General features: G+C 45.0%; 1 pseudogene; it reads right to left on the reverse strand.

Annotated features, from left to right (window-relative positions):
• Nucleotides 1-5,991: 5,991 nt before the first annotated feature.
• Nucleotides 5,992-6,308, reverse strand: LOC104003522 (transcription elongation factor A protein-like 9; annotated as a pseudogene).
• Between the last annotated feature and the right edge of the window lie 2,517 nt (nt 6,309-8,825).

Consider the following 8,825-nt stretch of genomic DNA (forward strand, 5'->3'; position numbering starts at 1 on the left):
GGGATTACAGGCTCCCACCACCATACCCAGCTAATTTTTGTATTTTTAGTAGAGATGGGGTTTCATCATGTTGGCCAGGCTGGTCTTGAGCTCCTGGCCTCAAGTGATCTGCCCACCTCGGCCTCTCAAAGTGCTGGGATTACAGGTGTGAGCCACCGCGCCTGACCCACAACATCAAATCAATATCTAGGTGCAGATTTCAAACAATATAGAGAATTGGTTTGTGAGAATGACATCATTCAGTTGGAACAAAGTCCAGCTTTGGCAGCCCTGTTGGGAAAGGTAGATCTGGCATCTACCTGTGTGGAAAGCAGGGAGGATGCTGTCTGGAAAGAATGCTGGTGTGTGTGCGTGTATGCGTGCGTGCGCGTGTGTGTGTGCGTGTGTGTGCACGTGCGTGTGTGCGCGCGTGTGTGCGTGTGCGTGTGTGCGCGCGTGTGTGCGTGCGTGTGTGTGTGCGTGTGTGTGTGCATGCGTGCGTGTGTGTGTGTGGCAGGAGGCTCTCGGCTCATACACTCTTTGTGACTATAGGGGAGGCTGGGCCTGACTTCTTGCCATCAGGCTCCTGAATCCCCAGAGATCTTGCGGAACTTTCCACATGAAAAAAACACCAAAAAACAAAAAATGACAGCCTCCCTTAAAATGCCTATGGGAGACAGGGACTGTTGGCTGGGGACCCAGACTATGGCCACAGCCACAGACTTCAAAGCTGCCTCAAGCCTAGGACTCCAGCTTGTGGACATCTTGCAAGTCTGCTTTCTTTCTGTCCTCTTTGAACCTTGTCCACAATCAGTGCCCTTGGCCCTGCCTTGCTTGGGTTCATAGCTAAACTCTCCCTGTTCTTTGAGCCATTTTTAATATGCCAATCTGGCTGCAGTCTCTTTAACTTGGTAAACACTGTAATCTGGGCTATACCTCCAGTCACAGGCTTTTGGTCAGCTAGTTCTGCACACAGGGTTATGTGCCACCCCTCCCCCATCTTGGGGTTCCTGCCACAGTCACAGCGCAAGTGAACGCAAGAACCACTTCACCATAAAAAAGGCTGCCTCACTGCCAGTGGCTTCTCAGATAATGGGAGTTGGTGCCAGTGGCTTTGGCAGCAACATGAGATAGGGACCTCTGTGCAGGCATCAGAGGCCTTGATCGTAACCTTGGCAGTGGTCTGTATCAGGGCCTTGAGTAAGCATGAGAAACAGAGATGGTGCTTCTGGTGGTGCCAGGACAATGTGCTTTGTTCTTTTTTTTGTTTTATTTTTTTGAGATGGAGTTTCACTCCTGTTGCCCAGGCTGGAGTGCAGTGGCATGATCTCGGCTCACTGCAACCTCCACCTCCTGGGTTCAAGCAATTCTTTTTTTTTTTTTTTTTGAGACGGAGTCTCGCTCTGTTGCCAGGCTAGAGTGCAGTGGCACAATCTCGGCTCACTGCAAGCTCTGCCTCCCAGCTTCACGCCATTCTCCTGCCTCAGCCTCCCGAGTAGCTGGGACTACAGGTGCCCGCCACCACGCCCGGCTCATTTTTTGTATTTTTGGTAGAGATGGGGTTTCACCATGTTAGCCAGGATGGTCTCGATCTCCTGACCTTGTGATCTGCCCGCCTCGCCCTCCCAAAGTGCTGGGATTACAGGCGTGAGCCACCGCGCCCTGCCGGGTTCAAGCAATTCTTGTGCCTCAGCCTCCCAAGGAGCTGGGATTATAGGCGCACGCTGCCATGCCCGGCTAATTTTTTGTATCTTTAGTAGAGTCGGGGTTTTGCCATGTTGGGCATTGCTGGTCTCAAACTCCTGACCTCAGGTGATCCGCCCGCCTCGTCCTCCCAAAGTGCTGGGATTACAGGCGTGAACTACTGCACTCGGCCAATTTCTTTAGGTAACAATTAGAATACTTATCTGTTCTTATTAGGAAAAAAACCAATGTCTTCCTCTTGAGACCCTCTCTTTTCTACTGAATAAACCCAAGAAATCTGGGGCTTATTAAGTCTAAAACAGCCAGTCCAGCTTCCAAACGAGTCAGCCAAGCCCAGGTTGTGTATCTAACTTGTGAAAAACAGGTCACCTGGAGGGGACACTGTCTGAGAGCCACCTCACATCTACATGGAGATGGCACAAAGGAATGTTGCCAGTTGTGGCAACCGTGAAAATTCATTGTTCAGCTCTCCTGCTGTGGGGAGCGGAGTTGACTGGCAGACCCAGCTGCTCCCCCTCCGGGTCCCCCACTGCGTTTGTGCTACTGCAGGCTGATTCCTGCAAGATACTGCTGCTCTGACAGACAACTCTGGCTCCAGGACTCCCCACTGGCCTGGGAGAGCCTTCATTGAAACTGCACTGAGATCTGACACTCTTCTTAACCAATCTTTTCTTCCCGCTTTCCTTCACAGCTGTCAGATTTTTATTCCTGTCTGAATCCTCTCTTGCCATTTCCTGTTTGCTTCCGCTTTATCCTTCACAGACATTTCCCCCAGTAAATCCCTTGTATGTCTAATTTGGTTTTGGCATCTGTTTCTCAGTAGACCTCCCAGGCGTACATGGTGCTGGAGCTGGTTCCCACTGGCTTGTGAGGGCTGAGCCTATGTCTCTCTTTCCGATTCCACACTCAGTGACATCATGATGGGAGCTCGAAATAGGTCATGGTGGGAGTATTTACACCATAGAAATCAACTAGTGCTACGCATGAAGGCTTTTTCTTCTCAGTGAGCTGGTTGCTAAACATTTATGAGCAAACCTCTGGTATCTACCCAATAGAAATGTATGTATACTCACCAAAATACCTGTATTTGATTTCCAGATGATCATAGCATCATGATTCATAGTAATCTCAAACTGGAAACTGCCCAAATGTCCAGCAGGAGAATTAATCAATAAATTGTCATATCATGATGTGTGTATATAAGTTTCTATTTTATTTTTTTTAGACAGGGTTTCCCTCTGTCACTCAGGCTAGGGTGCACTGGTGTGATCACTGCAGCCTCAAACTCCTGGTCTCAAGTGATCCTCCTGGCTCAGCCTGTCAAGTAGCTTGGACTACTGGTGCATGCCACCATGCTCTGCTAATTTTTATTTTTACTTTTGAGACAGCTTCTTGCTCTGTTGCTCAGGCTAGAGTGCAGTGGTACGATCATGGCTCACTGCAGCCTCGATCTCCTGGGCACCAGAAATCCTCCTCTTTAGCGTCCTAAGTAGCTGGGACTACAGGTATGCACCATCATGCCTGGCTAATTTAAAACAATTTTTCTTTTGTAAAGACAGGAGTCTTGCTATTGTCGCCTAGGTTGGTCACAAACTCCTGGCCTCAAGCAATCCTCCTGCCTTGGCCTACCAAAGCATTAGGGTTACAGCCATGAGTCACCACGCTCAGCCCATAGTACTTTTTTTTTTTTTTTTGAGACAGAGCCCTGCTCTGTCGCCCAGGCTGGATTGCAGTGGAGCAATCTTGGCTCACTGCAACCTCTGCTTCCTGGGTTCAAGCAATTCTCCTGCCTCAGCCTCCCAAGTAGCTGAGGTTACAGGCACCCGCCACCATGCCCAGCTAATTTTTTTATTTTAGTAGAGATGAGGTTTCGCCATGTTTGCCAGGCTGGTCTCAAACTCCTGACCTCAGGTGATCTGCCTGCTTAGGCCTCCCAAAGTGCTGGGATTACAGGCATGCACCAGTGTACCTGGCCCCATTGTATGTTTATACCACATTTTGTTTACCCATTCATCTGTCTACAGACACCTGAGTTGCTTCCACCTCCTGGCTCTTGTGAATAATGTTACAATGAACATGGAAATACACCTATCTCTTCAAAATCCTGCTTTCAATTATTTGGGAAATATACCCAGAAGTGAACAGCTGGATCATATGTAATTCTATTTTTAACTTGTTGATGAGCCCCCATACTGTTTTTCGTAGTGGCTGCACCATTTTATATTACCACTAACAGTGCACAAGGGTTCCAATTTCTCTACATCCTCACCAACACTTGTTATTGTCTGTTTGTCTGGCTTTTTTGTTTTTAGAGATGGGGTCTTGCTATGTTGTTGCTCAGGCTGGCCTCAAACTCCTAGGCTCAAGCAATCCTCCCGTGTTCGCCTTACGAATAGCTGGGACTACAGGCACACACCACCACACCACCATGCCAGCTATTGTCTGTTTTTTTTGTGTGTGTTTTTTTTTTTTTTTTTGAGACAGAGTTTCTCTCTCTTGTTGCCTAGGTTGGAGTGTAATGGCACGATCTCAGCTCACTGCAACCTCCGCCTCCCGGGTTCAACTGAGTCTCCTGCCTCAGTCTGCTGAGTAGCTGGGATTACAGGCATGCGCCACCACACCCAGCTAATTTTTGTATTTTTAATAGAGGTGAGGTTTTGCCACATTGGCCAGGCTGGTCTCGGACTCCCGACCTCAGGTGATCCACCCACCTCAGCCTCTCAAAGTGCTGGGATTACAGGGGTGAGCCACCATGCCCGGCCTGTTTTTTTTTTTCCTTTTGTTCTTCTTTTATTTTAAATACAAGCTATTCTAATGGCATGAGGAAAGAGAGGAATTTTGATATCCTTTTTCATTTCTGCCTCCCAGAGCATAGATCAGTGTCTGGTATACAGCAGCCACTCAAAAAATATAAGTTGCTTAAATGAATACATTGAGTGAATTGACTACCTGTGTAGTGTGTGAAGTGGGCTGAATGGTGGCTCCCCCAAAAGATTTGTCCATGTTCTAATCCTTGGAACCTCTGGATGTTACTGTATTTGGAAAAAAAGGTCTTTGCAAATGTTGCCAGGCACGTTGGCTCATGCCTGTAATCCCAGCACTTTGCAGGCCAAGGTGGTAGGATCACCTGAGGTCAGGAGTTCGAGACTAGCCTGGCCAACATGTAAAACCCCGTCTCTACTAAAAAAAATACAAAAATTAGCTGGGCGTGGTGACGGTTACCTGTAGTCCCAGCTACTTGGGAGCTGAGGCATGAAAATCGCTTGAACCCAGGAGGCAGAGGTTAGTGAGCCAAGATCATGCCATTGCATTCCAGCCTCGGCAACAGAGTGAGACTCTGTCTCAAAAAAAAAAAAAAAAAAAAAAGGCTTTGCAAATGTAATTAATTAAGGAGCTTGAGGTGAGTTCATCCTGGATCATCCAGGTGGGCCCTAAATCCAATAAATGTCCTTATAGGAGATACACACAGAAGACGGACATAGAGGGGGAGGTGACGTGAAGGTGGAGGCAGATATGGGATTTGTGACCACGAGCCAAGGAAGCCAAGGAATGTGGACAGCCACCAGGAGCGGGAATAGGCAGGGAAGGGTTCTTCCCTAGAGTCTCCAGAAGCCTAGCCTGCTGATACCCTGATTTCAGACTCTGGTCTCCAGAGCTGTGAGAGAATACATTTCTGTAGGTTGGTTTTTGTGGTTGTTTTAAAACTTTTATTGTTTTTAGCGATAATCATGTGTGTTCATTTTAGGAATATGGAATACACAAGTAAGCAGATAAAAAAATCTTTTATAATCCTCTATGGAGAGATTGTACCTTTTGTCTTTCACCCTTCACGAGTTTTTATGTGCATATATGTAATATCCAAATGTACTCTTACCTTTCAAAAATGTTATTCACAACTGGGCATGGTGGTGTGTGCCTGTAGTCCCAGCTACTGGGAAGGCTGAGGCAGGAGGATCGCTTCAGCCCGGGAGTTTGAGGCTGTAGTGTGCGATTATCACATCTGTGAATAGACACAGCACTCTAGCCTGGGCAACGTAGCAAGACCCTGTCCCTAAAAACTAAAAAATTAAAATGATATTAACATATTACTTAGTAACCCTTTTTTCATTTTATATCCTATCAGGAACCTCTTTTTTTTTTTTTTTTACAAATGAGTAAAGCTCTTCTATAAAAGAGATTTGAAGATTGGTTCAAATATGGTAAACAATGAGATATGGATAAATGATGCATCTGAAACCACTAACAGCAACAGGTTAAAAGTAGAAAGATGGACAAAGGTATATCAGAAAAATGCTAATAAAAAGAAAGTTATATAGCATTGTTAATATCACATAAAATAAAAATAAAAGTAAATTGCATTAAATAGGGGCAAGGATGGCTTTGATCAATTTTCCAGTACCTCCCTGTAAGTTTGTTTCTTACTCTCCTTATCTCGTCTATTTCATCCACTTCTCTAAACATATCTTCATTGCTTAAATGCCTCTTATGTACATCTTTATATTCTGGAGAGATGGAATTAGCCTTTCTCTAAAAGTTCCTTCTGCATTTTCCTCCTCCTCTGGCTTTTCCTCAAAATTTGGTTCACTATTTTCTGGCCTTCCTTCCATTTTTGGACAGGGTTTCATCTCATGTCTGTGGGGCTTCTCTTTCTTCCTTCTATTCTTTCTTTCTTTTTCCTTCCTTCCTTTCGTTTTCCTTTCTTCCTTCTTTCCTTTCTTTTTTCCTGCTTATTCCCCTTTGAGTGCAATAACTTCTGGCACTGATCAGGTAAGTTTCTTTCTCCTCTTTGTCTAGCCTTGGATTGTGCTAAGAACAACAGACCTGCAAAATTCTCACAAGTTGACTCTTCCCTTCGTTGGCCCCCAGCACCTTGGCCTACACTGCTGAAGGAAGCTGGTACCAGGTGGGAACAAGAACCAGACTAGTAGGACTTCTGCACTGTTAACTTTTAAATTTCTGTGGTTTTATGCCACCAAGTTTGTGGAAATGTATTATAGCAGCCACAGGAAACTAATATGTTATCTGTAATTAGGAGAAATTGTAAGGGATTTTAATCCAAAAGGATGGCTTCAGTTTGGGAACTTCTAATTTGAAGTACTTCATGGCCATATGTAGCAAAGTCATTTGTCTTTTAACAGTGGTACTGTTTTCATAGTATCTTATCTATACACAAGAGAACATTTTTGTTCTCTGTTGTAGAAATTTGGGGGAGGGGCATGAATCTAGCTCATCCAATACAAATTTCAAGTCTTCTGCCTTTAAAGTGATGTGCTTATCCCAGTGCAGGGTCTTGTCCCTTGAGCCGACATAAAGGTGAACTCCTGTACTTGTGGGACTTGTCTGAGGAGACACCAGGAGCTCTGCCAACAGCTCAGAGGTATAACTTTATGCTCCCAGATCAAGGACTCCTAAACACTTTCTCTTACAGTCTGCCAAGGACTATTGGAATCTTATTGCTGGTTGGTTGACAGTGGGATATCCATTGGAGCTTTCAATGGCACTTTATTCCTACCTAGGACCCTCTCAGTTGTGTTTGTTCCAAACCTTCAGGATCAACCTCTTTCACAGGCAACATAGTACCTTACCTTCTAGGTGAGATTTTAACACCTATAATTAGAGAATTGCTTGGTCACACATTGACTAAAAGTATAAGGATAACTTTGGGACAATAAAATATATCGATGTTTCAAACAGTGCAGAATGAGGACCGGTGATGTTTGCGGGAAAGTCAGATGGTCAATCAGATCTTACTTGAGCAGTATTCAATCTTTGCTTTCTAGTAGGTATTTGATAAACAAACATTTGTTATATGTATTACACATACATGGAGTTATCTATTTGTATCTATTGGTACCCCTCCCAAATTTCCTTTATAGGATCCTTCTTATTGCTGTGAATGTTGTCTGCTGAAAGAGATGTGTGTACAAAATGCTGCTCCCTTACCTCAAAGTGGAATCAATTCTATGGTACAATTCATGCTCTAGGGCTCTCCATAGGATCAGGCTGAAGCTCAACTCTAGATAAGACCAGACCACATCTTTTCTCAACCCCCTCCTGGGCTCTATCTTACTTCCTTCACCGTGTTTCTTCCGAGAGCAATCTTCCAATGAATAATGCACTCAGATCCTGTTTCAGGGTTCTGCTTCTAGGGAATCTGACCAAAGACACTGCATGAGTAAAAGCCAAAAATTATAAAATCCATCTATGTCCATGACTTGGAGACAATGCAAGCAAAGATACAGGAAGGGATGACATGAAATCAGAGAAAGGGCCAAGGTGAGTAAGATGCCTTACTTAAGTGAAAAAGAATAGGCATAGGCACCTTCAAACCATCCTGCACTAACCTAGTGGAGACAAACCCTTTTGGTCATGCAGTTGGCAAGAACAATGTTATTTTAGTGTCTGGACTTAGAGTAATTGGTATCAAAGCCTGGGTATTCTTTGCCACTGGCATTACAGTTTCTGGGACCTGGAAATGACCACCATGACAAAGACCAGTGGAAAAAAAGGGATTTCAGGCAGAACTGCTGCAGAATCTTGGTGATAAGGCACTTGGGGTCCAACAGAGGCACTTCTGAAGCTATGGTGACTACGGTGACCTCCTTCATGAGAAGCAACTGGACAATGATACTAGTGTATTACATATAGATGACTAGTTGTAGATTATATATTTATATACAATTATACTGTCATTCTTAATTCTTAATGAAGTCCGCATCACAAGACTTATTCTTGTCCTTGGAGGAACCAGGGTACAGAGTATTCTGGTAATTTATTATTCTGTAACAAACTGTCCCCAGTTGGCTCATTTATTTTGCTTATGTATCTGCAGTTTGGGGCGGGTTCAGCAGGAACAACACCCCCCTGCTTCATGATTGGGGCCCCAACTGGGAAGACTTGAATGGCTGGGGGCTGGCTTCCTCACAGCATGGTGGGCTCAGGGTAGCTGGACATCTTTTATGGCAGCTGGCTTTCCCAGAGCAAGTGTTCCAAGACACTTCAGGAGGAAGCTGCAAGACTTCTTATGACCTAGCATAAAGTCCCATTTCTGGGACCTCAGAAATCCCAGTACATCACTTCCACCATAGTCTATCAGTCAAGCAAATCACTAAGGCCAGGCTAGATTCAAAGAGTGGGGTGGG

The sequence above is a fragment of the Pan troglodytes genome, chromosome 21 (assembly GCF_028858775.2).
Source record: "Pan troglodytes isolate AG18354 chromosome 21, NHGRI_mPanTro3-v2.0_pri, whole genome shotgun sequence".
Classification (NCBI taxonomy): domain Eukaryota; kingdom Metazoa; phylum Chordata; class Mammalia; order Primates; family Hominidae; genus Pan; species Pan troglodytes.